General features: G+C 43.0%; 1 protein-coding gene across 1 annotated transcript in view; it reads right to left on the bottom strand.

The window, feature by feature from the left end:
- Positions 1–6,618, bottom strand: part of LOC116975810 (chitin synthase chs-2-like) — a 79,426-nt gene extending 72,808 nt beyond the window's left edge. The window contains exons 1-2 of the mRNA XM_033025033.1: positions 6,430–6,618; positions 1,263–1,398 (exon numbers count right to left, since the gene is read on the bottom strand). The gene's annotated coding sequence lies outside the window, so the exon portion shown is untranslated. The remainder of the gene's footprint in view (positions 1–1,262; positions 1,399–6,429) is intronic.
- Between the last annotated feature and the right edge of the window lie 20,327 nt (positions 6,619–26,945).

Here is a 26,945-nt window from a genome sequence, read left to right as displayed (position 1 = left end):
GCCGCGAAGGAAATCTAATTTGCTAATGCTACCAGCGCAAAAGGAAACAGTACACCATTCAGCCCATGAAGCCTAGCCTGCCATTCAATATGATCATGGCTGATCATCACTCGCCTCCTCTTCCCCTCTGTGCCAGTTCCCCATAACCTTTACTTCCTCAATCTTACTCATTTCCAACTTAAATATATCTAATGATCTGGCCTCCACCACTCTCTGGGGAGGAGAGTTACAGAGATCCACCTCGCTTTGAGGGAAGAGGGTTCTACACACTTTAGTTTTAAATGACCATTCCCTTATTTTGGAATCCCCACGTGTGTAAATATCTCAACATCAGCCCTGTTAAGCCCCCTTCGGATATGCTTGAATAAGGTCATTCTTCTAAACTCCATCCCTAGTGAGGGCAATATCCTCATTCCATTTAATATTGTATTCCATACTAATCTGATATATAAAGTGTATCTCTAGAACTTTGTTTATGGACATTTAACATCAGAAGAGAAAAAAAACAAACTAACGTTATGGTTGAAAATCTTTCATGAGAACAGTGGTTTGCCTGATTTTGTACAAGAGGAAAATTGATAAATAAGTCATAGAATGAAAAGGCTCGGAGAGCGAAATCAGCCCATCAAGGATCTTCAGGCATTTGGGTTGAGCTGTGTCAGAAGGAACTGCAGACGCTGGTTTCCAGACCCGAAACGTCACCCATTCCTTCTCTCCAGAGATGCTGCCTGTCCCGCTGAGTTACTCCAGCATTTTCTGTCTATCCTGGGTAGAGCTATCCATGATACATACAAAGAAGAATGCAAATTGGGCAACTTGGGCCACAAGCCAACATTCCAATCTGAATGTGTAGAAAGGAACTGCAGATGCAGGTTTACACCGAAGGTGGACACAAAATGGTGAAGTAACTAAGTGGGACAGGCAGCATCTCTGGAGCGAAGGAGTGGGTGACGTTTTGGATCGAGAAGGGCTTGACCTACAAATCACTCATTCCTTCTCTCCAGAGATGCTGCCTGTCCCGCTGAGTTACTCCAGCATTCTGTGTCTGTGCCAATCTAAATCACTGTTTAGATGCAGTGGACAGAATCTGATGAGATGGATTCTAGGTAGCTCCAAGCAGGACAAATCTGTCAGGAATACTTGTAGACTGAAGAGATTTGATTTACCTTCAGTCAGCTCATCGAGGACAATAACATATTAACTTTAATCACTGAAACAAACTCTATTTGAAAAAACATCACTGAAGCAATGTTTCAACTTACCCTGCTAAGGAAGGCAAGACCCAGAACAAGGAGTCCAAGGCTCAAGCAGCAAAGGAACTTCACTACTCCCATCAACGTCGTTTGACTTTCCTCTTCATCCCGGACTTTATGGAGATTAAATAAATCCCAAGTTGACCTGTTTAAAAACAAATGTCTTCTTTTACTGGTTGTATTTCAATACATCTAATACAAGTAGCTACTGAGGACTCAGATTATTGTGTGGGCGGGGGATGCAGGAGTCAGAAGGACTCGGGTGTTGAGGTGGAGGCCTGAACTTGTCTACAACTCTCACCAACTTCTACAGATGCACCAGTGAAAGCATTCTATCAGGATGCATCACAGCTTGGTTTGGGAACCGCTCCATCCTAGGCCGCAAGAAATCGCAGCGAATTGCGGATGCAGCCCAGACCATCACACACACCAACCTCCCTTCTATTGACTCCATGTATACTTCATGCTACCTCCGCAAGGCCAGCAGTATGATCAAGGACCTGTTGCACCCTGGCCATTCCCTCTTCTCCCCTGTTCCATCAGGCAAAGGGTATAGAAGTGTGAAAATGCACACCTCCAGATCCAGGGACAGTTTCTTCCCAGTTGTTATCAGACAAATGAATCATCCTACCACACCCAGAGAGCAGTGCGGAACTACTATCTACCTCTTTGGTGACCCTCGGACTATCCTTGATCAGACTTTGCTGGCTCTACCTTGCACTAAATGTTATTCCCTTATCATGTATCTGTAAACTGTAATGGCTCGATTGTAATCATGTATAGTCTTTCTGCTGACTGGTTAGCACGCAACAAAAGCTTTTCACTGTACCTCGGTACACGTGACAATAAACTATAACTGCGTCTAAGTACAAAGACTAATCTGGTCGTTCTGGATGGTGAGTGGGCTCAGTGGATGATGGAGGAGGCACTACATGTCCATCCATCCCGATGAACAAGAACAGACATCTGTGGTGATGTAAATGGGATGAGATAAAGGTATACATCTACCTTGATGAAGCTCAAGTCTTAGGATATTACAAATTAAATTGAACTTACTGTATTGCATGATTACAGTATGAGTTTGTGTTTTGGAAAGTTTGGGATTTGCTTTCAGAGGCCCTAATTGTTTTACAGAGATGAAGCCTTGATTAATTAAATGGATCACTGTGTACATATCCCATTGAGATAAGTCAAGTCAAGTTTATTGTCATGGAAACAAATACAGCAAGGTACAGATACAATAAAAAAATCTTGCTAGCAGCAGCATCTCAGACAACACACAAGAACTTAAATGTCTGAAGAAGGGTTTCAGCCTGAAACGTTGCCTATTTCCTTCGCTGCATAGATGCTGCTTCACCCGCTGAGTTTCTCCAGCATTTTTGTCCACACAAAAACTTAAATTGAGTTTAGTTTATTGTCTCATTTACTGAGGTACAGTGAGAACCTTTTGTTGTGTGATAATCAGTCAGCGGAAAGACAACACATGATTACAATCAAGCCAGCCACAGTTTACAGGTACATGATGAAGGGAATTATGTGAATAATGTTTAGTGCAAGATAAAGCTGATAAAGTTCAATCAAAGATTGCCCGAGGGTCTCCAATGAGGTAGATAGTAGTTCAGGACTGATCTCTAGTTGTGGTTGGATGGTTCAGTTGCCTGATAACAGCTGGGATGAAACTGTCCCTGAATCTGGACGTGTGCGTTTTCACACTTCTATCTCTTTTGCCCGATGGGAGAAGAGGGAGTGGCCAGGGTGCGACTCGTCCTTGATTATGCTGCTGAGGCAGGTAAATCATACATAAAATGCACATAAACACCCTTGAAAATATATTATCTAAATAATAATTCTTTCTTTGTATCTGGTGAAGCTCAATTCAATGAAAACAAGGATTAGATGTTTTACAAAGTCACGTATATTTTTGGGGTTTTGTCCAGGGATTGTTTACTTTCTCTAAGTGAGCTCCATGGGTTATTTTGCTGCTGACTGCAACACACTGCAGATAGACTGCTCAGTTCAGCTCAGTCTGACCAGAGCCTTTACTGGAGCCCTGTCCCCATACAGTTGGTCGAGGCAGAGCCCGATTAAGATTGGAAATCAATTTGTGAATGTTATTCCCTTCTAATTCAGTACATCTAATGCTGTGCTCACCAACTCATCCAATCAAATATTTCAAATAATAAAGGGATAGATAGATAGATAGATAGATAGATAGATAGATAGATAGATAGATAGATAGATAGATAGATAAATACTTTATTAATCCCCTTATTCAGGGGAAATTCTGATGTCCATGCAGCACACTAATAAAAATACAACACAGTATTCAAAGAAATTCAACACCAAAACATCTTGTTAAATCTTGTGTGTTGCTTGGAACATGCTGAATGGGCAAGTTCTCCTGAAACACACATTATTCTCAGCTCAGTCATGTGAAGATATTACTGGGAAAACAGAAGAAAGGGTTCCAGGATGTGTAGGAAGGAACTGCAGGTTCGGTCTGAAGAAGGGTCTCGACCCGAAACATCACCCATTCCTTCTCTCCAGCGATGCGGCCAGTCCCGCTGAGTTACTCCAGCATTTTGTGTCTACCAAGGAACTGCAGATGCTGGTTTAAACCAAAGATAGACACAAAAAGGTGGAGTAACTCAGCGGGACAGACATCATCTGTGGAGAAAAGGAATAGGTGACGTTGCAGGCCGAGACCCTTCTTCAGACTGAGAGTCAGGGGAGAGGGAAACGAGAGATATAGACGGTGATGTGGAGAAATATAGAACAAATGAATGAAAGATATGCTAAAAAGTAACGATGATAAAGGAAACAGGCCATTATTAGCTGTGGGCTGGGTGAAAATGTGAACTGACAATGAGACTCAACAAGACGACCATGAAGCTGGTACAACTTGGGTGCGGGAGAGATGGAGAGAGAGGGGTGCAGGGGTTACTTGAAATTAGAGAAATCAATATTCATACCACTGGATTGTAAGCTGCCCAAGTGAAATATGAGATACTGTTCCTCCAATTTGCGAGGCCAAACGCAAGAGAATGTCTTTGACCATAAAACCTCAAAGTAACGAAGGAGCACTCAGGATAGCTCATAAGTTCATGTCATTGGAGCAGAATGAGGCCATTCGGCCCATCCTGCCCACTCCGCCATTCAATCATGGCAGATCTATCTGTCTCTCTCAACTATTCTCCTGCCTTCCCTCCATGACCTTTGCACCCTTACTAATCAAGACTCTTTTCAATTTCCACGTTAAAAATACCCAAGGTGATGGTAATGAGGACCTGGAGGCCATCATGAGGAACAGACAGAAGTCCTGTATACATCCTGGATAGAATCTCAGCAGTCACTTGGGAACCCACAAAACTGGAGTGTAAGAAACACATCCTCAATCCTAAAGCATTGTATAGGGAGAAAGCAATTGCAGCTGATAATAGCACTTTGGAATCTATTTGCACTCTGGTGAAAATATGTCCTCAACATCCCTCTAATTCTTACACTAATTAATTTAACTCTATATAGACTTGTTATCAACTTCTCTATGGAAAAATGTGCTTCCCTCTCACCATCTTGCGACATCTCATAATTTTACACATTTCAATTTGTTCTCACTTTTATCCTCTGATTTTCATTTAGTTTAGAGATGCAGCACGGAAACAGGCCCTTCGGCCCACCAAATCCACACCGACCAGCGGACCCCACACACTAACACTATCCTACACACATTAGGGACAATTTACACATACGCCAAGCCAATTAACCTACAGACCTGTACGTCTTTGGAGTGTGGGAGGAAACCGAAGATCTCGGAGAAAACCCACACAGGTCACGGGGAGAACGTACAAACTCCTCAGTACTCCTCATAACCTGTAAGGTTTATCTACCTTAAGGTTGCGTGGCAGTAGAGTTACTGCCTTACAGCGTCAGAGACCCAGTTTCAATCCTGACTACGGGTGATGTTTGTACGGAGTTTGTACCTTCTCTCCGAGATTTTCTCTGTTTTTTCTCAGAGATCTTCGGTTTTCTCCCACACTCCAAAGAGGTACAGGTTTTTAGGTTAATTGGCTTGGAATGAATTGAAAATTGTCCCTAGTGTGTGTAGGATAGTATTAATGTGCGGGGATCGCTGGTCGGCGCGGACTCGGTGGGCCGAAGGACCTGTTTCTGCGTTGTATCTCTCAACTAAACTAAAACAAAACACAGGCAGCAGCGACAGAGAAACATCCCCTTCATGTTGTGAAGGTAGGAACAAAGAAACAGTTGGCTATTTACCCACCATACCAAACGTGTTGCAACATCCTGACTTCATGGCAGGTTAACACATTTAAATATGAAAATATTTCATTAATAATTGAATTAATTTGTTGTTTATGGCGAGAGCTTTGAGTTATTACCACCTTCTGCAAATTGAGGTATTACCTAATGTATCTCATGAAAAGCACATACATCCCACAAACAAATAAATGCACAATAAATATATTCGAAGAGCAATTATCTATTGCATTGATCAAACCTCTCAAATGAATAAAGTTCTTCACTGCAGCCACAGAGAAAATATTAAATTACTTTAATGTATATTAAGCGTTTGTACAATGACATCTTTATCCTTAATTTCTACTCTAGTTTAGTTTAGCGATACAGCACGGAAACAGGCCCTTCGGCCCACCAAATCCGCACCAACCAGAGATCCCCGCACATTAACACTATCCTACACACACTAGGGACAATTTACACTTATACCAAAGCCAATTAACTTACAAACCTGTACATCTTTGGAGTGTGGGAGGAAACCGGAGATCCCGGAGAAAACCCACACGTTCACAGGGAGAACGTACAAACTCCATACAGACAGTACCTGTGGCCAGGATTGAACCCGGCGATGTAAGGCAGCAACTATACCACTGCGCCACCTGTTTATTTTATTTAACTCCATACAGATTAAAAAGGCAATAATAGTCTTAGTATTGGCACAACTATGTTTAGAACTATTTTTTCTCTTAGTTACTCCTAGTTGTATTATAGACTCCAGGGAATAGAATGTCTTCATGATACGTTCATTAGCTGGTAGCTAGAAATAATCTTACATTGGATAACTAATAGAGAAAGATGCAATGACCACATTAAATGCTACAAGATCCTTTCATTTCTATTCGGAAAATGAATCTATACTCACTCAATTTCTTCTTTGCTTTTTGTGGAATTGTCCATTTTGGGTCGGCAGTCCTTCCAAGTGTCAAGTATGGCTGATGAGAGCAAGAGCTCATGTCAATGTAACAGTCGTGCAATTGAGTGAGTTCCTGCCAAAGATCATAGATCCGCTCTATGCTCTTTGGTTACAACTACGATGCAGGTATCATTTGTATGACACACCCTGTCTCACATTTAAACAGGCAGTGGCCCCTTGTTAAAAACATTACTGTGTCCAATCAGCAGAGTCTGATTTGCCTAGCAATCATTGCAGACAAAACATGACGAAATGACCATTAAAACACTTGAAATATATCCTCTTTCCGGGAGAAATGTTTTGTGCTGTGCTCTTTGAAAAACTTTGTTCATTGCAATAATATTCATTTTGGCAGTTTTTTGATAAGCTGATGCAGGGTAGACCCTCTTTTTTTGAAAAAGGTTTTGCTGGATGACTTTGTCAATTGAACACTGGTAAGTTGTGCATTGATATAAAATACTTGCACCTTTCTCGAACTAAGTCTGGTTCCTCAAAATACACACTGATCGTTGATACATCTTGTAGGTTTGGCTATACTTGCATATAGATCACATTGTTATACATCTGAAAGGAGAAAAGTAGACATATCTGTTGATTTCCTTGTAAAACATTATTCACAGCTCCTCAAGTCGACAATAGACAATAGATAATAGATGCAGGAGTAGGCCATTCAGTCCTTCGAGCCAGCACCGCCATTCAATGTGATCATGGCTGATCATCCACAATCAGTACCCCGTTCCTGCCTTCTCCCCATATCCCTTGACTACGCTATCTTTAAGAGCTCTGTCTAGCTCTCTCTTGAAAGCATCCAGAGTACCAGCCTCCATCGCCCTCTGAGGCAGAGAATTCCACAGAATCACAACTCTCCTTGTGAAAAAGTTTTTCCTCATCTCCATTCTAAATGGCTTACTTCTTATTATTAATCGAGTGGCAGGTGCAGCAAAATTCTGGGCTAAAGTTCCAAATATTTATTGTAAGAACTAATTCTGAGAACATATTAGCACATTAAGTTTTACAGTAGCCTGCACCAAGGGCAAAATAGAAATTAAGCTTGAAAAAGAACAGTTAAAAAATGAGTGCAAAAGTTCACAGTTTAAAAAACAGTTGTGGCTCAGTGGTGTTTCCTGGTCCTCCGTTAGAGATTTGTGAGTTTACACACCACATCACTAACTTGAGCACATTTACACTTGGAGCAGACTGGTAGAATGCTGCACTATCGATGGTGATACAAGGAATTGCAAATGCTGGGTTACACACAAAATACACAAAGTGCTGGAATAACTCAGAGTGGGTCAGGCAGCATCCTTGGAGACCAAGTATAGGTTACAAAAAAAGACACAAAGCCGACAGTGCTATTTTTCAGACAGGTTAAACTTGCCCTACACCTCCCCCCAGCCCTGATGATTGCACAAGGTGCCGTGACTCTGTGACGAAACACAGAGAAAGAAATCAAACCCAAGATCTGTACCTCAGAAGTGACATTCACTTTCCTCTCAAAGTACCCCAGAGAATGTTAGGGAGGCACAAGACTGGAATGAGACAATCAGACATTAAGGCTTGGTAACCACGAGGTCAAAGCTTGTGGGGAGAGGTGGAAAAACGGCAGCAAGGGAATGAGAGAGAAGTCCAACTTCATTGATCACCTGCTATTGGCTTCAGTGGGCCTTGGGAGAAGCCCCAGCAAACATTCGCCTGAGTTTGGGCAACGAACACCCCAGTGTTTAGTTTAGTTTGGAGATAGTTTAGAGTGTCTAATTGACTTTAGTTTAGTTTAGTTTAGAGATACAGCACGGAAACAGGCTCTTTGGCCTACCAAGTCCACACCGACCAGCGATCCCTGCACACTAACACTATCCTACACACGCTAGGGACAATTTACACTTATAGCAAACCAATTAATCTACAAACCTGCACGTCTTTAGAGTGGGGGAGGAAACCGAAGATATTGGAGAAAACTCATGCAGTCATAGGGAGACCGTACAAACTCGAAGACTTCTCAAACTTCAAGTAACCATTGCCGTTGATATAAAGTTTCCGTTGCCGTTGATATCAAGAGCTTCAAATTCCTGGGCATGCACATCGCTGAAGATCTTTCCTGGTTCCAGAACACCGGGTTCCAGAACACTGATGCAATTATTAAGAAAGCACATCAGCGCCTCTACTTCCTGAGAAGATTACGGAGAGTCAGTTTGTCAAGGAGGACTCTCTCTAACTTCTACAGGTGCACAGTAGAGAGCATGCTGACCGGTTGCATCGTGGCTTGGTTCGGCAACTTGAGCGCCCTAATCGAGGGGATCTATCGCAGTCGGCTGGCAGTATCATCAAAGACCCACACCATCCTGGCCACACACTCATCTCCCTGCTACCTTCAGGTAAAAGGTACAGGAGCCTGAAGACTGCAACCACCGGGTTCAGGAATAGCTACTTCCCCACAGCCATCAGGCTATTAAACCTGGCTCGGACAAAACTCTGAACATTAATAGCCCATTATATGTTATTTGCACTTTATCAGTTTATTTATTCATGTGTGTATATATTTATATAATGGTATATGGACACACTGATCTGTTCTGTATTCATGCCTACTATGTTCTGTTGCGCTGAAGCAAAGCAAGAATTTCATTGTCCTATCAGGGACACATGACAATAAACTCTCTTGAATCTTGAATCTTGAATATTCTCTCTCTCCAACCCTCCCACTTCTTAGTTCTCCGACCAGTCTGACTGACCCCTTGATTACATTTTATCTCTGTTTGCTTTCACCTTCTCCTAGCTAACAATGATCTTTTCAACATCTTCCTTGAACTTCATCCCCTTTGATGTCTTGTTCTCACACCTTACACATCCTTATCTCTGTGTCTCCCTCTCCCCTGAGTCTGAAGAAGGGTCTCGACCTGAAACGTCGTCCATTCCTTCTATGCAGATATTGCTACCTGTCCTGCTGAGTTACTCCAGCATTTTGTGTCTATTCTCCTGAATTGACAGCTTCTGTCACCCCTTAATTGTCGGTTTTCATGAGAAGGTTATCAAATGGCTTATCAAATGGCTGTTGGGGAGTACAATGGAAGCAAATTTCAATGAGCTTTAACTTAATAGCTTTAACTTAATAGCTTTAACTTAATAGATTTAATGAGCATGGTAAAGGCAGTAAAGTTCGACCAAAGATAGCCCAAGGGTCTCCAATGAGGTAGATAGTAGTTCCGGACGGCTCTCTGCTTGTGGTAGGATGGTTCAGTTGCCTGATAACAGCTGGGAAGAAACTGTCCCTGAATCCGGAGGTGTGCGTTTTCACACTTCTACACCTTTTGCCTGATGGGAGAGGGGAGAAGAGGGAGTGGCCAGGGTGTGATTAGTCCTTGATTATGATGCCGGCCTTGCCGAGGCAGCGTGAGGTATAAATGGAGTCAATGGAAGGGAGGTTTGTAATTGTAATCCTCTTACCTACACATTATAACTGGATAGAAACCTCAGATCACGCACCTAACTGCTCTGCCCTTTCACTCAAGGAACTATCATACTAGTGGATGTAGCAGAGGAGAGGCCATGGCCATTTACTTGCATAAGGCCTGCTTGCCTTGCACTTAAACTTAGGCTTCATCCAAAAAAAAGTGCTAGGCCCCAAAATTCTTTGTTGTGGCCGTGAATCAGGACAGAGATGGACATTGGAACAGGATAAGTCTACGCTCACCATAAAACCTGGGCACTGGCTCAATAGAATATAACTCAAGCTGGAAACATAAATAATTTAAAAACAGATGGAGGATAAAATATATAGCAATTTTTGCATGGAGTAATTGGTTGGGAAGTTAATCTGAAGGGCTCTTATTTTATTTCAAGACTATGTCAGTTCTGTTCAGTTCCGTTGAGTTTATTGTCACGTGTACCGAAGTACAGTGAAAGTTTTTTTGTTGCGTGCCAACCAGTCAGCAGAAAAACAAAACATGATTACAATCGAGCCATTTACAGTGTAAAGATAAAGTAAGAAATGTTGCTGTAGGAGTAGAGATTTAAGAGTGTGGAGCGATTGTAATGTGTGTTTGGCAATCTGCTTCTGAGACTAGCAGGCAAATTGTCGCCTGGGTTAGGCGCCATCTTGGAAGCATATATAACACGATCAGAGAGCCCTTTATGGTGTAGCACTTTTGTGTAGTACAGCAGATTTGTTTTATTTTAGACGGTTTTGAAACTGTATGGACAGTACTGTGAAATACATTGGCACTAGAGCCTAACGTATGAATAAGAACACAATATCCTACAGCTACCTTCCATTTTCAGCCTCTCAGCTGTGTCATTCCCTCCTTCAATAGGTACAAAATGCTGGAATGCCGTATGACTCCATGACTATAACTCTATAACCATTATAGAAATCAAATTAAAATAAAATTGAAAACAGTGGGGCTTTCAAAAGCGGGACAGGCAGCATCGTTGGGGAGAAGGAATGGGTGACATTTTGGATCGAGACCCTTCTTCAGACCCTTCCTTCTTACTCATTCCCTTCTTAACTTGCTGCACCAAGCATTGCCAGACATAATGATGGGAGCTTCCTCCTCTGCTTAGAATGGAGGTGCTAATTAAAGAAGAATTTGATGAGCATTGAACTCTCAAGCAGTAATTATACCATATAATGCTTACTTTACGATGCAGTAGTCTCCTCGTTCATTTTTCACTGGGGTTTGGCACATTGCTGAGACAACATTCCATGTTGGACGTCAGGGGAGTTCAGTTCCTCCTGGTCCTTCTCAGAGCAGAGCCTCAGGGCTGATCCTAGTCCTCATCGCCATTTACTGGACAGCGATCAGGACACATACTCCTGACCTCTTTACTAAAGTACCAGCTCTGAATTTCACCAGACCCTGCCTCAACACAACTCTCAGTGCAAAGTGAGAATCAAACCTGACCCCCATGTTCAGTTCAGTTTAGTTTATTGTCATGTGCAGAAAGTACAGCCAAAGTTTTTGTTGCGTGCTATCTAGTCAGCGGAAAGACAATACATGATTACCACCGAGCAATTTACAGCATACAGATACTTGATAAGGGAATAACGTTCAGTTGAAGGCAAAGCCAGCAAAGTCCGATCAAGGATAGTTCGAGGGTCTCCAATGAGGTAGATAGTAGTTCAGCACTGCTCTCTGGTTGTGGTAGGACGATTCAATTGCCTGATGATAGCTGGGATGAAACTGTTCCTGAATCTGGAGGTGTGCGTTTTCACACTTCTATACCTTTTTGCCTGATGGAAGAGGGGAGAAGAGGGAGTGGCCAGGGTGCGATTCATCCTTGATTATGCTGCTGGCCTTGCCGAGGCAGCATGAGGTATAAATGGAGTCAAGGGAAGGGAGGCTGGTGTGTTTGATGGTCTGGGCTGCGTCCACAATTTGCTGCAATTTCTTGCAGTCTTGGATGGAGCTGTTCCCAAACCAAGCTGTGATGCATCCTGGTAGAATGCTTTCTATGGTGCATCTGTAGAAGTTGGTGAGAGTTGGTGGGGACATGCTAAACTTCCTAAGTTCCTTCTAAGGGAGTAGAGGTATGTCTTTAGATGGTTCCACTGCTCCATACAGAAAGTTACTACAATGTGGAGGAAACATTTTTTAGACATTTTTACTTGGGAATTTGAAATCTCTCTCATTTGGTGTGTTAAATATATACTCGTGGTGTGATAATTGCCAGTTCAATATTCTGTATAAACCATGTGTTAAAGCTGAGTTTGTAAGATTCATGTGGAGAACTGCGTGAAGGTCATGTACAGTAGTCGCTGAATCATTGCCACATTTATCAGTAGGAAGTATGTCCTTGTATACAGTTCACTCCTCTGGGGCAGATATTGCCACAGGAAGACTTAAGAGATGCCAAAGAATCTGTGTTCCCAGACATTGGCAGACTGCAGGCATAGACAGCAACTTTGCACGTTCTCCTCAGGTGATGAATGCTTGACTTATGAACGGCTCATACATAGAGTCATGGAGTGATACAATGTGGAAACAAGCCCTTTGACCCAATTTGCCCACACCGGCCAACATGTCCCAGCTATACTAGTCCCACCTGTCTGGATTTGGCCCATATCCTTCCAAACCTGTCGTATCCATGTACCTGCCTAACTCTTTCTCAAACGTTGGGATAGTCCCAGCCTCAACTACCTCCACTGGCAGCTTGTTCCATACACCCGCCACCCATACACATGAAGGGACATTTGATGGGCCAGCAGGACTCCAGGCATCTTCTGATCAAGTGGATGATGCCTGAGGAACCTGAGGGGCAACTCTTTTACACAGGCGCTGGTGGGTGTATGGAACAAGCTGCCAGAGGAGGTAGTTGAGGTAGGTACTATCACATTGTCTAAAAAACATTTGGACCGGTACATGGATATGACAGGTTTAGAAAGATAAGGGCCAAATGCAGGCATGTTAGACTAGTGAATATGCGGCATGTTAGTCGGTGTGGGCAAATTGGGCCGCAGGGCCTGTTTCCATACCGTATGACTCCATGACTATGACTCCATAACTCTATAACCATTATAGAAATCAAATTCAAATTGAAAACAGTGGGGCTTTCATGGTGAAAATTAGTTGTTTCATCAAATTACCACACAATTGGGGGCAGTTGCGAATGGGGCATTTCCACATGCGTTCCCTCTCCGCCCATTCCACCCTCTGAGCAACAGTTGGGGTCTGGGTCCAGCTGAGCAAAGCAGGCTCACTCACTCACTCACTCACTCACTCACTCACTCACTCACTCACTCACTCACTCACTCACTCACTCACTCACTCACTCATCACTCACTTACACTCATTCACACTCACCCACTCACACACACTCACGCACACTCACTCATTCACACCCGCACTCACACACATTCACTCACTCACTCTCTCGCTTACTCACACGCACACTCACTCACACTCACTCACTCACACTCACTCACACTCACTCACTCATCCCTCACTCTATTACTCACTCACTCACACACACAATCACTCACACTCACTCACACTCACTCACTCACTCATTCACTCACTCACTCACTCACTCACTCACTCACTCACTCACTCACTCACTCACTCACTCACTCACTCACTCACTCACTCATCACTCACTTACACTCACTCCATTACTCACTCAGACTCACACACACACTCACACACACACACTCACTCACTCACACTCACTCATCACTCACTTATGCCCACTCCTGTCAAGGCTGTGTCTGTGATACTCTCCGATATGTGGCTACAGTCCATTTCTGATTTAGGAACAGTTCTCAGGAACAGAGCCCTGTCATAGCCTGGGGAGAACCCAGGAACATTTCCATGGAAAACATGAGACCATGAGGCGCGGAACGGTGGTGCAGCGGTAGAGTTGCTGCCTTACAGTGCCAGAGACCTGTGTTCTATTCTGACAAGGGTGCTTGTGTGTACGGAGTTTGTACGTTCTCCCCGTGACCTGTGTGAGTTTTCTCCGAGATCTTCGATTTACCCCACACTCCAAAGACATACAGGTTTATGTGTTAACAGTAGCCTGAGGGCTGTGACCATTGGAGACAACACAGAGCAGAGGCTGAAGAAGTGGCCTTGTAACTCCTAAAAGGTCAGCAGGGAAGATTATAGTTCTGGTCCAAACAGAGAATCAAAGGGGAGCTAATGAAAGCAGGGACACAACAAAAGAAACAAAGTTAAAATATACTGCATTGGGTTGACAGTGTCTAATAATGTACCAAATATAAAATATCTAACATTGGCTATTAAATGAGAGTCATTTACAGATGGTTTTAGAAATGATGTACTGCAATGCATTTATAGTTCTGGGTGTAATTATGGTAAAGCGACAGTTGTTTTGCAGTCATCGGCCGTCACTGGAAACGAGATTGACTCCTCTTTTGGGAGGACGCCTGTGCGTGACTTTGTTTAACGTGGGGAGACTGGTGCACAGACAGCCACCACATGGTCCTTGACAAATCTGGGTCAGGATCCAGTGACATGGAGTCCAAGACGACCGGGGACCCTTTTCTGCTGCAGCCTTCATCCGCCTTCCCAGCCGTTGTGACGCTCCACTAAGGTCAGCCATCGTCCTCCACCTGTCCCACCGTTGAGGTCTTGGTTGGATTGCTCTTTGTCAGGGACCTCCCCCTCGACCTTACCGCCATGGGTGACCCTACCAGGAGCATAGCTCCAGACGGCATCACTCTAAGGATCTCAGGTCCACACAAGCTTCTCCACCATGACAAGGTGATAATCCACGGAGATCAGGTGTATGTAAGTCTATCTGGAAAAGTGATCCATTGGAAGTATGTGTGCCTGGGATATTAAATACATCTAATAAGTGAAGTATTTGTAACTGAGAAGACTGTTACAGGGTTTTATTTCATCTATATACGTGTGGGTATATTTTTGTAAAAAAATAGTTGATTTCGTACTTTCAAACCTGCAGGCAATTAATTGATGATGTAATTTTGTGCATGAAGTGAGTTATTCACCTGTACAGGTCAATTATTTTTAAGGAAGAAAATATCTGGAGCATATGATGGTGTGATGGTTCTTTGAAGAAGTCAGTGTGTCACACTGTCTGATCGTTGATACACTGTGGTACCAGCCTTGCCACCTGGATCACATCTTGTACACTGCCCTGTTCACTACTTTGGAAGAAAGATGTGATTGCACTGAATGGGGTGCAGAAGAAATGTAAGAACTGTAGAAACTCAGCGGGTGAGGCAGCATCTATGGAGCAAAGTAAATAGGCAATGTTGCCTATTTCCTTCCCTCCATAGATGCTGCTTCACCTGCTGAATTTCTCCAGCACATTTGTCGACCTTCAATTTTCCAGCATCTGCAATTCCTTCTTAAACATAAGAACTGTAGACACTGGTTTCAACCGAAGGTAGGCACAAAAAGCTGGACTAATTCAGCGGGTCAGACAGCATCTCTGGAGAAAAGGAATAGGGGACTTCTTCAGACTGAGAGTCAGCGGAAAGGGAAACGTCACCTATTCCTTTTCTCCAGAGTACCTCCTGACCCATTGAGTTACTCCACCTTTTTGTGTCAATCTGTGGTGCAGAAGAGACCTGCAAGAACGTTTTCAGGACTGGAGTCTTTTAGTTACTTACTGTAGGTATGAGAAACAAATGAATAGGCTGGGGTTATTCTCCTCGAAGCAGAAATGACTGAAAAGAGATTTAATTGCGATCTATAAAGTGATGAGGGCATTATTGGCCTGTCCGACTAAGATGATTTTTTAGGCGACTATTGACCACTAGGCTGTCGCCACATGGTCGCCTGGGTGTCGCCTGTATCTACGTGAATGGTCTCCTCAGATGCCCAAAGGGTCGTAGCGTCCTTCTGATCGCCGCTGGATTTTCTTCTTTTTTTAAATATTTTTATTAGAAGCAATTGTACAAAGATAAAACATTTGGCATCTAAAATTATACAATTGTTGTACAACTTCATTTTTAACCTTATATCCTGAAAATGAAAAAAGAAAAGAAAAAGAAAACAAGAAGAAAAAAGTGAAAAGTGAAAAGATATATCGAAAAAGAACAAAAGAAAAAGCCCTAAACTACCAAGGTAGTGAGGCTGAAAGAAAAAGAAAGGTGGAGATATACCTTGCCCCTCGTCCCCCCGTCCCCCCCCCCCCCCCCCCCCCCCCTTTTAAGAATTCGATGAAGGGTGTCCATGTCTTGAGAAATTGATCTGGTTTATCCGCCAAGACAAGCCTAATGTTTTCCAAATGTAGTGTCTCGGACATTTTTGTGATCCACATCTTCACTGTAGGGACTGTTGTCTGTTTCCAAAATAAGTATTCGTTTTTTTGCCGTTATCAGGCCATAGTTAAGAAAACGTCTTTGAAATAACGTTAGCTCAGAACAGGCCTCTGACATACCTAGCGTGATCAATTTTATGTCCTGATCTAATTTTATTTTAAGTATTTTGGAAAAGATATCAAAAATTCCCCTCTGGAAGTTTTGTAATTTTGTACAGGAAGCAAAGGAATGGGTTATGGTTGCTTCTTGGAGGAGATATTTATCACAAATAGGAGAGACATTTGCACCGCTGGATATTCAACATGTTGAAACATTTTCGGCGACAGTGGTGACCTTGGGTTTGACGCCAATGAGCGCAGCTTGATGTAGGTGCTGTCATAGGTTGGTGCCAGGTTAATGTAGGTTGTTGCTAGGTGACGTACGTTGCCGCCGGTGCTGACTTCGGTGAATTCCATTGTCGTATTCGCCGGCAGTCGCCTAAAAAATCGCCGAACGTTGCCAGTTTTTCGGCGACCTGCAACGACTATGACAGTCGCCGGCAGTCGCCTAAAAATCGCCAAGTGGGATAGGCCCATTAGGTCGAGTAAATAGGAAAGACGCATTTCCCAAAACAGAGGGGTCAAAAACAGGATGGCATAAATTTAACTTAAGTAGCAGATGGGTTGGAGGGAGAGTGAGGTAGGAAGTTTTCACCCAGAAGGTGGTAGGGGTCTGAAACTCACTGCTGAAAGGCTGTTAGAGGCCAAAACCATTTTATCTAAAAAACTGCATTTGTACCCTTATAGAGCCTATATTTGCCAAATATGGATCACGTGATATTTCTTTTTACTTCTTGCTCAGTTGGCATGGACATGATGGGCCGAATGGGCTCCAAATATCTAGTATATTTTCTCTGATTCTTTTTATTGTATGTCTGAGCAGTCCCAACACAATTATCTACCCTGATCAGCCTCCTTGCCATAAGTGACCTCATATATGTCCAAAGAAAGGTCTCGATCCGAAACGTCACCCATTCCGTTCTTTCATAGATACATAGAAAATAGGTGCAGGAGTAGGCCATTCGGCCCTTCGAGCCTGCACCGCCATTCAATCTGATCATGGCTGATCATCCAACTCAGTATCCCGTACCTGCCTTCTCTCCATACCCTCTGATCCCTTTAGCCACAAGGGCCACATGTAACTCCCTCTTAAATATAGCCAATGAACTGGCCTCAACTACCCTCTGTGGCAGAGAGTTCCAGAGATTCACCACTCTCTGTGTGAAAAATGTTTTTCTCATCTCTGTCTTAAAGGATTTCCCCCTCATCCTTAAGCTGTGACCCCTTGTCCTGGACTTCCCCAACATCGGGAACAATCTTCCTGCATCTAGCCTGTCCAACCCCTTAAGAATTTTATAAGTTTCTATAAGATCCCCCCTCAATCTCCTAAATTCTAGAGAGTACAAGCCGAGTCTATCCAGTCTTTCTTCATATGAAAGTCCTGACATCCCAGGAATCAGTCTGGTGAACCTTCTCTGTACTCCCTCTATGGCAAGAATGTCCTTCCTCAGATTTGGAGACCAAAACTGTACGTAATACTCCAGGTGTGGTCTCACCAAGACCCTGTACAACTGCAGTAGAACCTCCCTGCTCCTATACTCAAATCCTTTTGCTATGAAAGCTAACATACCATTCGCTTTCTTCACTGCCTGCTGCACCTGCATGCCTACTTTCAATGACTGGTGTACCATGACACCCAGGTCTTGTTGCATCTCCCCTTTTCCTAATCGGCCACCATTTAGATAATAGTCTGCTTAAGTACCTTGCATAAGTAATTAGATTAACTTGCATACGTAATTAGATTAACTTTTAGAAGTTGAGGAATAAAAATGAGAATGGATCACACAACCAAGAACCAGAGGACATAGGTGTAAGGTGAAGGGGAAAAAATTAATAGGAGCCTGAGGGGCAACATTTTTACACAAAGGATGGTGGGTTTATGGAATGTGCTTCCAGAAGAGGTGATTGAGGCTGGTAATATCGCCATACTTAAAAAAACATTTGGACAGGTACATGGATTGGATAGGTTTAGAATATAGGCTAAATACAGGCTGGAGAGACTAGTGTAGATGGGGCATGTTGGCGGTTTGGGCAGGTTTGGTCAAAGGGCCTCTATCCACATTGTATGACTCCATGTATCTATAACTCTATAACCATGATAGAACTCAAATAAAAATCAAATTAAAAACCGAGTGGGTCTTTTATAGGTGAAATGAGTTGTCACACCAAATTATTACACCATAATTGTGGGCAGCACAGTGGCGCAGCGGTAGAGTTGCTGCCTTACAGCGCTTACAGTGCCAGAGACCCAGGTCCGATCCCGACTTCAGGTGCTATCTGTACGTAGTTTGTACCTTCTCCCCGTGGCTATCTGGGTTTTCTCCGAAATCTTCGGTTTCATCCCACACTCCAAAGACGTACAAGTTTGTAGGTTAATTGACTTGGTATAAATGTAAAATTGTCCCTAGTATGTGTAGGATAATGTTAATGTGCGGGGTTCGCTGGTCGGCGCGGACTCGGTGGGCCGAAGATCCTATTTCCGCGCTGTATCTATAGTCTTTTTTTTACTTTGCCCCAATAAAAAAAATGTCAACATTCAGAACGCCTCCGCTCAGTCCGCCTCAACCTACCTGATCTCCCGGTTACTCATTACTTTAACTCCCCCTCCCATTCCCACACTGACCTTTCTACCCTGGGCCTCCTCCATTGTCAGAGTGAGGCCCAACACAAATTGGAGGAACAGCACCTCATATTTCACTTGGGCAGCTCACAACCCAGTGGTATGAACATTGACTTCTCTAACTTCAAGTAACCCCTGCTTTCCCTTTCTCTCCATCCCTCCCCCATCCTAGTTCTCCGACCAGTCTGACTGTCCCCCTGATTAAACTTTATCTTTGTATGCTTCGTTGTCACCTTCTCCCAGCTGATCTACATCGGTGAGACTTGGCTTGGCGATCATTTCGCCGAACACCTCCGCTCGGTCCGCATTAACCAACCTGATCTCCCGGTGGCTCAGCACTTAAACTCGCCCTCCCATTCCAAATCCGACCTTTCTGTCCTGGGCCTCCTCCATGGCCAGAGTGAGCACCACCGGAAATTGGAGGAACAGCACCTCATATTCCGCTTGGTCAGTTTGCACCCTAGCGGCATAAACATTGACTTCTCCAATTTCCGGTAGCCCTTGCTTTCTTCTCCCCTTCTCAGCTCTCCCTCAGCCCTCTGGCTCCTCCTCTTCCTTTCTCCTTTCTTCTCCCCCCCACCCACCCTACATTAGTCTGAAGAAGGATTTCGGCCCGAAACGTTACCTATTTCCTTCGCTCCATAGATGCTGCCGCACCCACTGAGTTTCTCCAGCACTTTTGTCTACCTAACAATGATCTATTCCACATTTTCCTTGATCTGCATCCCCTTTGATGTCTCGTTCTCATACCTTACACTTCCATATCTCTGTGTCTCCCTCTCCCCTGACCCTGGCAAGCTCTGCAATTGCTCCAAGCTGGAATTGTTCAATGGTTGACACAAAATGCTGGAGTAACTCGGCGGGTCAGGCAGCATCTCTGGAGAGAAGTAATGGGTGACGTCTCGGGATCAGTCCGGAGAAGGGTCTCGACCAGAAAAGTCACCCATTCCTTCCTTCTCTCCAGAGATGCTGCCTGCCCCACTGAGTTACTCCAGCATTCAGTGTCTATCTTCAGTGTAAACCAGCATCTGCATTTCTTTCTACACATTTTGTCTGCTTAGCTCTTGATATTGCTCCAGTGTGCAAAATAGTTTTCCTCCGCTTTGAAACTGACTGCAGCTTACTAATGCCTTGTGAAACGAGACCCGTTCATTAGCTGAGCAACACCAGCATCTGCAGTTCCTTCCTATGCAACCAAAGTATCATATCTACTGTATATATGTGTAGAATATTAACAAACTGGAAACATCTCAGAGACATGCTGGTAGGGTTAATGGTCTACTGTGGTGTAGGTGCGTGGAGGAGATTAGATGAGGGAGGGGAGTTGATGAGCCTGTGTGAGAGAATAAGGAAATAGGAAAATAAGTGAGGGAAGGGGATTTACGTGATTGCACAGCGAGCCGGCAAAGACTCACTGAATGACGTGTGAAAAAGTAGCAATAGAGCAAATCTGTTAAGTAGGATATTTGTGTACTTCAATCTGTTATTAGACACTCTTTCATTATCAGGGTCCCAGCTCTTAGAACTCTAATTATACACTTTGGAAGGTAACCTAAGCCTCCAGCTTTTTGGCAAGTTCACAATTTATTGGCAAGCTTGTTTGGTATGATTGATTATATTTTTGAAGATAATCTTGCGCAGTTAAATTTGAGAAATATTACCTTGTATTTAATCATGGTTTGGACTAAGATGGTGTGTTGTAAATTTTATCATTGGTTTCAATCCCTGTAGCATTTTTTAGCATCGTAGCATTTGTAGCAAATTTAAGGAACAGCACCTCATATTTCACTTGGGCAGCTGCAAGCCAGCGGTATGAATATTGATTTCTCTAACTCCAAGTAACCTTTGCATCCCCCCTTTCTCCAATCAGCTTCAAATTCGTCTTGTTGCGTCTCATTGTCTGCAACTCGTTTTACCTAGCCCACAACTGAAAATGGCCTGATTCCTTTATCATCGGGGGGGGGGGGGTAGGTTTGGCCAGGTCAGGTGGCGGAGGTATGCGTTGGGGAGCACTTCGGGTCCAGTGATCACAATACCATTAGTTTCAATATAATTATGGAGAGGGTCAGAACTGGACCAAGTGTTGAGATTTTTGATTGGAGAAAGGCTAACTTTGAGGAGATGCAAAAGGATTTAAAAGGAGTGGACTGGGACATTTTGTTTTATGGGAAGGATGTAGTAGAGAAATGGAAGATATTTAAAGGTGACATTTTAAGAGTACAGAATCTTTATGTCCCTGTTCAGTTGAAAGGAAAGAGTAAAAATTGGAAAGAGACATGGTTTCTACAACTATATTAATATCGTTACAGAGAAAGGTTGAACAATTTAGGGCTTTATTCTTTGGAGCGCAGAAGGTTAAGGGGGGACTTGATAGAGGTTTTTAAAATGATGAGAGGGATAGACAGAGTTGACGTGGAAAAGCTTTTCCCACTGAGAGTAGGGAAGATTCAAACAAGGGGACATGACTTGAGAATTAAGGGACTGAAGTTTAGGGGTAACATGAGGGGGAACTTCTTTACTCAGAGAGTGGTAGCTGTGTGGAATGAGCTTCCGGTGAAGGTGGTGGAGGCAGGTTCGTTTTTATCATTTAAAAATAAATTGGATAGTTATATGGATGGGAAAGGAATGGAGGGTTATGGTCTGAGCGCAGGTATATGGGACTAGGGGAGATTATGTGTTCGGCATGGACTAGAAGGGTCGAGATGGCCTGTTTCCGTGCTGTAATTGTTATATGGTTATATGGTATATGGTTATATGGTTTTCAAGGGAAATTGGACGGTTTGGAAAAAGAGAGAGATCTACAATAATTATAGGCAGCATGGAGTAAATGAGGTGCTTGAGGAGTATAAAGAATGTAAAAAGAATCTTAAGAAAGAAATTAGAAAGGCTAAAAGAAGATATGAGGTTCCTTTGGCAAGTAAGGTGAAAGTAAATCCAAAGGGTTTCTACAACTATATTAATAGCAAAAGGATAACGAGGGATAAAATTGGTCCATTAGAGAGTCAGAGCGGACAGCTATCTGCAGAGCCAAAAGAGATGGGGAAGATATTGAACAATTTCTTTTCTTCAGTATTCACCAAGGAGAAGGATATTGAATTATGTGAGGTAAGGGAAACAAGTAGAGTAGCTATGGAAACTATGAGGATCAAAGAAGAAGAAGTACTGACACTTTTGAAAAATATAAAAGTGGATAAGTCTCCAGGTCCTGACAGGATATTCCCTAGGACATCGAGGGAAGTTAGTGTAGAAATAGCAGGGGCTATGATAGAAATATTTCAAATGTCATTAGAAACGGGAATGGTGCCGGAGGATTGGCGTACTGCGCATGTTGTTCCATTGTTTAAAAAGGTTTCTAAGAGTAAACCTGGCAATTATAGACCTGTTAGTTTGATGTCAGTGGGGAGCAAATTAATGGAAAGGATACTTAGAGATAATATATATAATCATCTGGATAAACAGGGTCTGATTAGGAACAGTCAACATGGATTTGTGCCTGGAAGGTCATGTTTGACTAATCTTCTTGAATTTTTTGAAGTGGTTACTAGGGAAATTAATGAGGGTAAAGTGGTGGATGTTGTATATATGGACTTCAGTAAGGCCTTTGACAAGGTTCCACATGCAAGGTTGGTTAAGAAGGTTCAATTGTTGGGTATTAATAGTGGAGTAGCAAGATGGATTCAACAGCGGCTGAATGGGAGATACCAGAGAGTAATGGTGGATAACTGTTTGGCAGGTTGGAGGCCTGTGACTAGTGGGGTGCCTCAGGAATCTGTGTTGGGTCCACTGTTGTTTGTCATATACATCAATGATCTGGATGATGCTGTGGTAAATTGGATTAGTAAGCATGCAGATTATAGTAAGATAGGTGGTGTTGTGGATAATGAAGTAGATTTTCAAAGCCTACAGATAGATTTAGGCCATTTGGAAGAGTGGGCTGAAAGATGGCAGATGGAGTTTAATGCTGATAAGTGTGAGGTGCTACATCTTGGCAGGACAAATAAAAATAGGACGTACATGGTAAATGGTAGCGAATTGAGGAATGCAGTTGAACAGAGGGATCTAGGAATAACTGTGCATAGTTCCCTGAAGGTGGAATCTCATGTAGATAGGGTGGTAAATAATGCTTTTGGTGTGCTGGCCTTTATAAATTAGAGCATTGAGTATAGAAGTTGGGATGTAATGTTAAAATTGTACAAGGCATTGGTGAGGCCAATTCTGGAGTATGGTGTACAATTTTGGTTGCCAAATTATCGGAAAGATGTCAACAAAATAGAGAGAGTACAGAGGAGATTTACTAGAATGTTGCCTGGGTTTCAGCACCTAAGTTACAGAGAAAGGTTGAACAAGTTAGGTCTTTATCCTTTGGAGCGCAGAAGGTTCAAGGGGGACTTGATAGAGGACTTTAAAATGATGAGAGGGATAGACAGAGTTGACGTGGATAAGCTTTTCCCACTGAGAGTAGGGAAGATTCAAACAAGAGGACCTGATTTGAGAATTAAGGGACAAAAGCTTAGGGGTAACATGAGGGGGAACTTATTTACTCAGAGAGTGGTAGCTATGTGGAATGAGCTTCCAGTGGAAGTGGTGGTGGCAGGTTCGATTTTATCATTTAAATATAAATTGGATAGGTATATGGACGGGAAAGGAATGGAGGGTTATGGTCTGAGTGCAGGTAGATGGGACTAGGTGAGAGTAAGTGTTCGGCACGGACTAGAAGGGCTGAGATGGCCTGTTTCCGTGCTGTAATTGTTATATGGTTATATGATTATATTGTTTACTGACTAGAATTTTGTTATGTTTAAAATTTCACCGAAATGCCACTTTAGATTTTCAGTCATGCCACTTAATAACATGTATAATAGAAATAAAATATTAATTTATGTTTTGTGTTTCTTTGTTACTTTCTTTTTAGCAACTGGGTTCACTAACTTCCCAAACAAGGTCCAGAATATCAAAATCTCAACTGTGCAAAGCTACACATGTGGTAAATTGAATCCCATAAACAATCAACATATGATGCATACGTCTGAAGAAGGATTTCGGCCCGAAACGTCACCTATTTCCTTCGCTCCATAGATGCTGCTGCACCCGCTGAGTTTCTCCAGCATTTTTGTGTACCTATGATGCAGTCTTTTTGTTTCAGATTTCCATCATCGGCAGTTTTTTGCTCCAATGTCAAAACGCTGATATCCTCTCCAAAGTATTGTATTGTATTGTATTGTATTCAAATTTATTGTCATTGTCTCAGTTAGAGACAACGAAATGAATTTCCCTTACAGGCAGTATCATAAAAATAAAAATAAATAAATAATAATAAATAATAAAACATATTAAAAATAAAATAGAATTTTAAAAAAAGCACAAACACTGAAAGTCCACGACACAACATAACACAGTGGCACCAAGGTGAGGAAGGCACCATAGTCCAGCCAGCCTCCCCTCCGTTCTTCCCAGATGTTCACTCGTGGTCGAGGCCTTCCTAGCACCCGCAGTCGCCGCCCCGGGTGGCCCGATGTTCAGGCCCTCACGCCGGGCTGGTGGAACGCCGACGCCGAACCCCGACGGTGAACATCCTCCTCCTCAGCGGCCCGGACCTCCTGATCAGCCGCCTCCTGCAGCCGAGTTTACTGCAGAGATTTCCAATATGACAAATTTGAAAACATCCAATGGAACTGTTAGGACAAACCCAACAGCCAGTTTGACAGTAATGTATCTGAATTGCTCATCAGACATTTTGCACGAGTGGCTGGAATTCAAAATCCTTGTTCAGATAATGGTATTTTCACATCTCATATGCATACCCATATGTATAAATCCTCTCCCTTCTGTTGGGTAGACTAACTCCCCCCCCCCCCCCCCCCAATCTTTGCGCATCCCCAAACCTTTCCACTTGTCACTTTAGTTTCATGTTTCATGTGTTTCTATGACTGTAGGCAGATCAATTTCCCTCCTGGGATAGATAAAGTTCTATTGTATCATATCGTAGTGAAGGTTTAACAAGCTAACCCAAAGGGCTCCACATTCTACATGGAGGGACACCTGGCATAGCAACTGTCTATGAGGTCTCAAATCTGTTCCAGTGAGAAGAAATACAATCTTGCTATAACCCAGGTAAGGGTTGGTAACAAGGGTGGACACAGAATGCTGGAGTAACCCAGCGGGTCAGGCAGCAGCTCTGGAATCACCAAGGGGGAGCAGTGAGAGAGGGTCTTGCAGAATTCCCACCAGAGAGAGAAGGACAACTTCTTCATTGAAGCTGCCTACTTTGGAAGTCATGTTCCTCCTCGTTCTGCAAGAGACCCTCTCTCACTGCTCCCCCTCAGTTATTGTGAGGGTGCTCAGATGTTTTTCATGCTTTGATGCTGTTGGCTCAGGCATAGCAATCGACATCAAAAGGATAAAAGCGTAGATTCTGTGGATCAAGTAAAAATACACAAACTGTTAAATATGAGTCAAGAAAATCCATTAAAAAATCCCAACCTAAACCATCGGGTGGTGGTGAATCTGTGGAATTCTTTGTCACAGAAGGTAGTGGGGACAGTCAGTGGATATATTTAAGGCAGAGGTAGATAGATTCTTGATTAGTACGGGTGTCAGGGGTTATGGGGAGAAGGCAGGAGAATGGGGTTAGGAGGGAGAGATAGATCAGCCACGATTGAATGGCGGGGTAGACTTGATGGGCAGAATGGCCTAATTTTGCTCCTATCACATGATCATGATCACTGCCTCTTAACTATCAAACCAAAATATCAATGTAGCCAAGAAAGCCGGTCTTTCCCCAGTCTTAAGACATAAAGTAATATAAACAATGTAATGCATTGAAGTTTCATTAGGATGAATCAAGTTATCTCTTACAGCCTATTAATTCAACATTTACACATGCTAATGAGCCACTTGCGTTCATTTCCAACAGAGGAAATATGTACAGGGCCTGTCCCACTGTACGAGGTAATTCATGAGTTTTTCCCTGATTCGAACTCGGAGAATGTCCGTAGCGGGTCTGTAGGAGTTTGTGGATGTTTCGTAGCGGCTCGTACGAGTAACGGTAGGAACTCGGGAAATACGGTAAACTCGTGACGTTTTTTCAACACTGTGAAAAATGTCCACGAGTAAAAAAACACTCGTGATGAAAAAAATGTGTTACTTTTTACTCGTACGAGCCGCTGCAAAACATCCACGAACTCCTACGGACCCGCTACGGACATTCTCCGATTTCGATTTCAGGGGAAAACTCGGGAGAAATACCTCTTGAATTACCTCGTACAGTGGGACAGGCCCTTAACTATCAAGTGTTTGAATTCTTCTGATCTATTGAAGCATGTATGAAAGTCTCCACTGATATTTTCATGCCATGCTATACATAACACATGAGAGTATTGGTACAGGTGCATTGTACTGAGAGAGTTTTGCATTGCTGTATGTGGTCTCTCTCAAACCAGGGCAGATTACGGCTTCTCAGACAGAGTTTTAAACACTCACAGCAGGGGACATTCACCAGGCAATATTTATTTCCCCAGCTACTGACATAGATAACCTGACAATTATCAGATTAATATTTGTGGAGACTCGTTACTTGGATACTAAATTTCCTTTAAACTGGTTTTAAATCTGGGATACTCTAAAGCAAGGGTTCCCAACCTGGGGTAAATTTACCCACAAGGGGTAAATTTCGCCTACCGAGGGGGGTAAATCAGGGGGTAAATTTGTTGATTCTGGATTTGTACATATTTTTTCTCATTGACTGACTGTGTTTGGTTCTGGTATATCTGTTCATCATTAGTTGTTCATAAATAAATGAAATAACATTGTTAAGTGCTATTAAAGTTGCTAGGGGTAAACGGGATGAAAAAGGTTGGGGACCCTTACTCTAAAGGGATGTAAGACAACCTAAAATGCTGTGTAGGAAGGAACTGCAGATGCTGGTTAAAACCCAAAATAGACACAAAAAGCTGGAGTAAAGGGCCTGACCCACTTAGACGACCTAATCCACGACCCTAGA

Source organism: Amblyraja radiata, chromosome 8, assembly GCF_010909765.2.
Source record: "Amblyraja radiata isolate CabotCenter1 chromosome 8, sAmbRad1.1.pri, whole genome shotgun sequence".
Classification (NCBI taxonomy): Eukaryota; Metazoa; Chordata; class Chondrichthyes; order Rajiformes; family Rajidae; genus Amblyraja; species Amblyraja radiata.
This window is presented reverse-complemented; position numbering and strand designations above follow the sequence as displayed.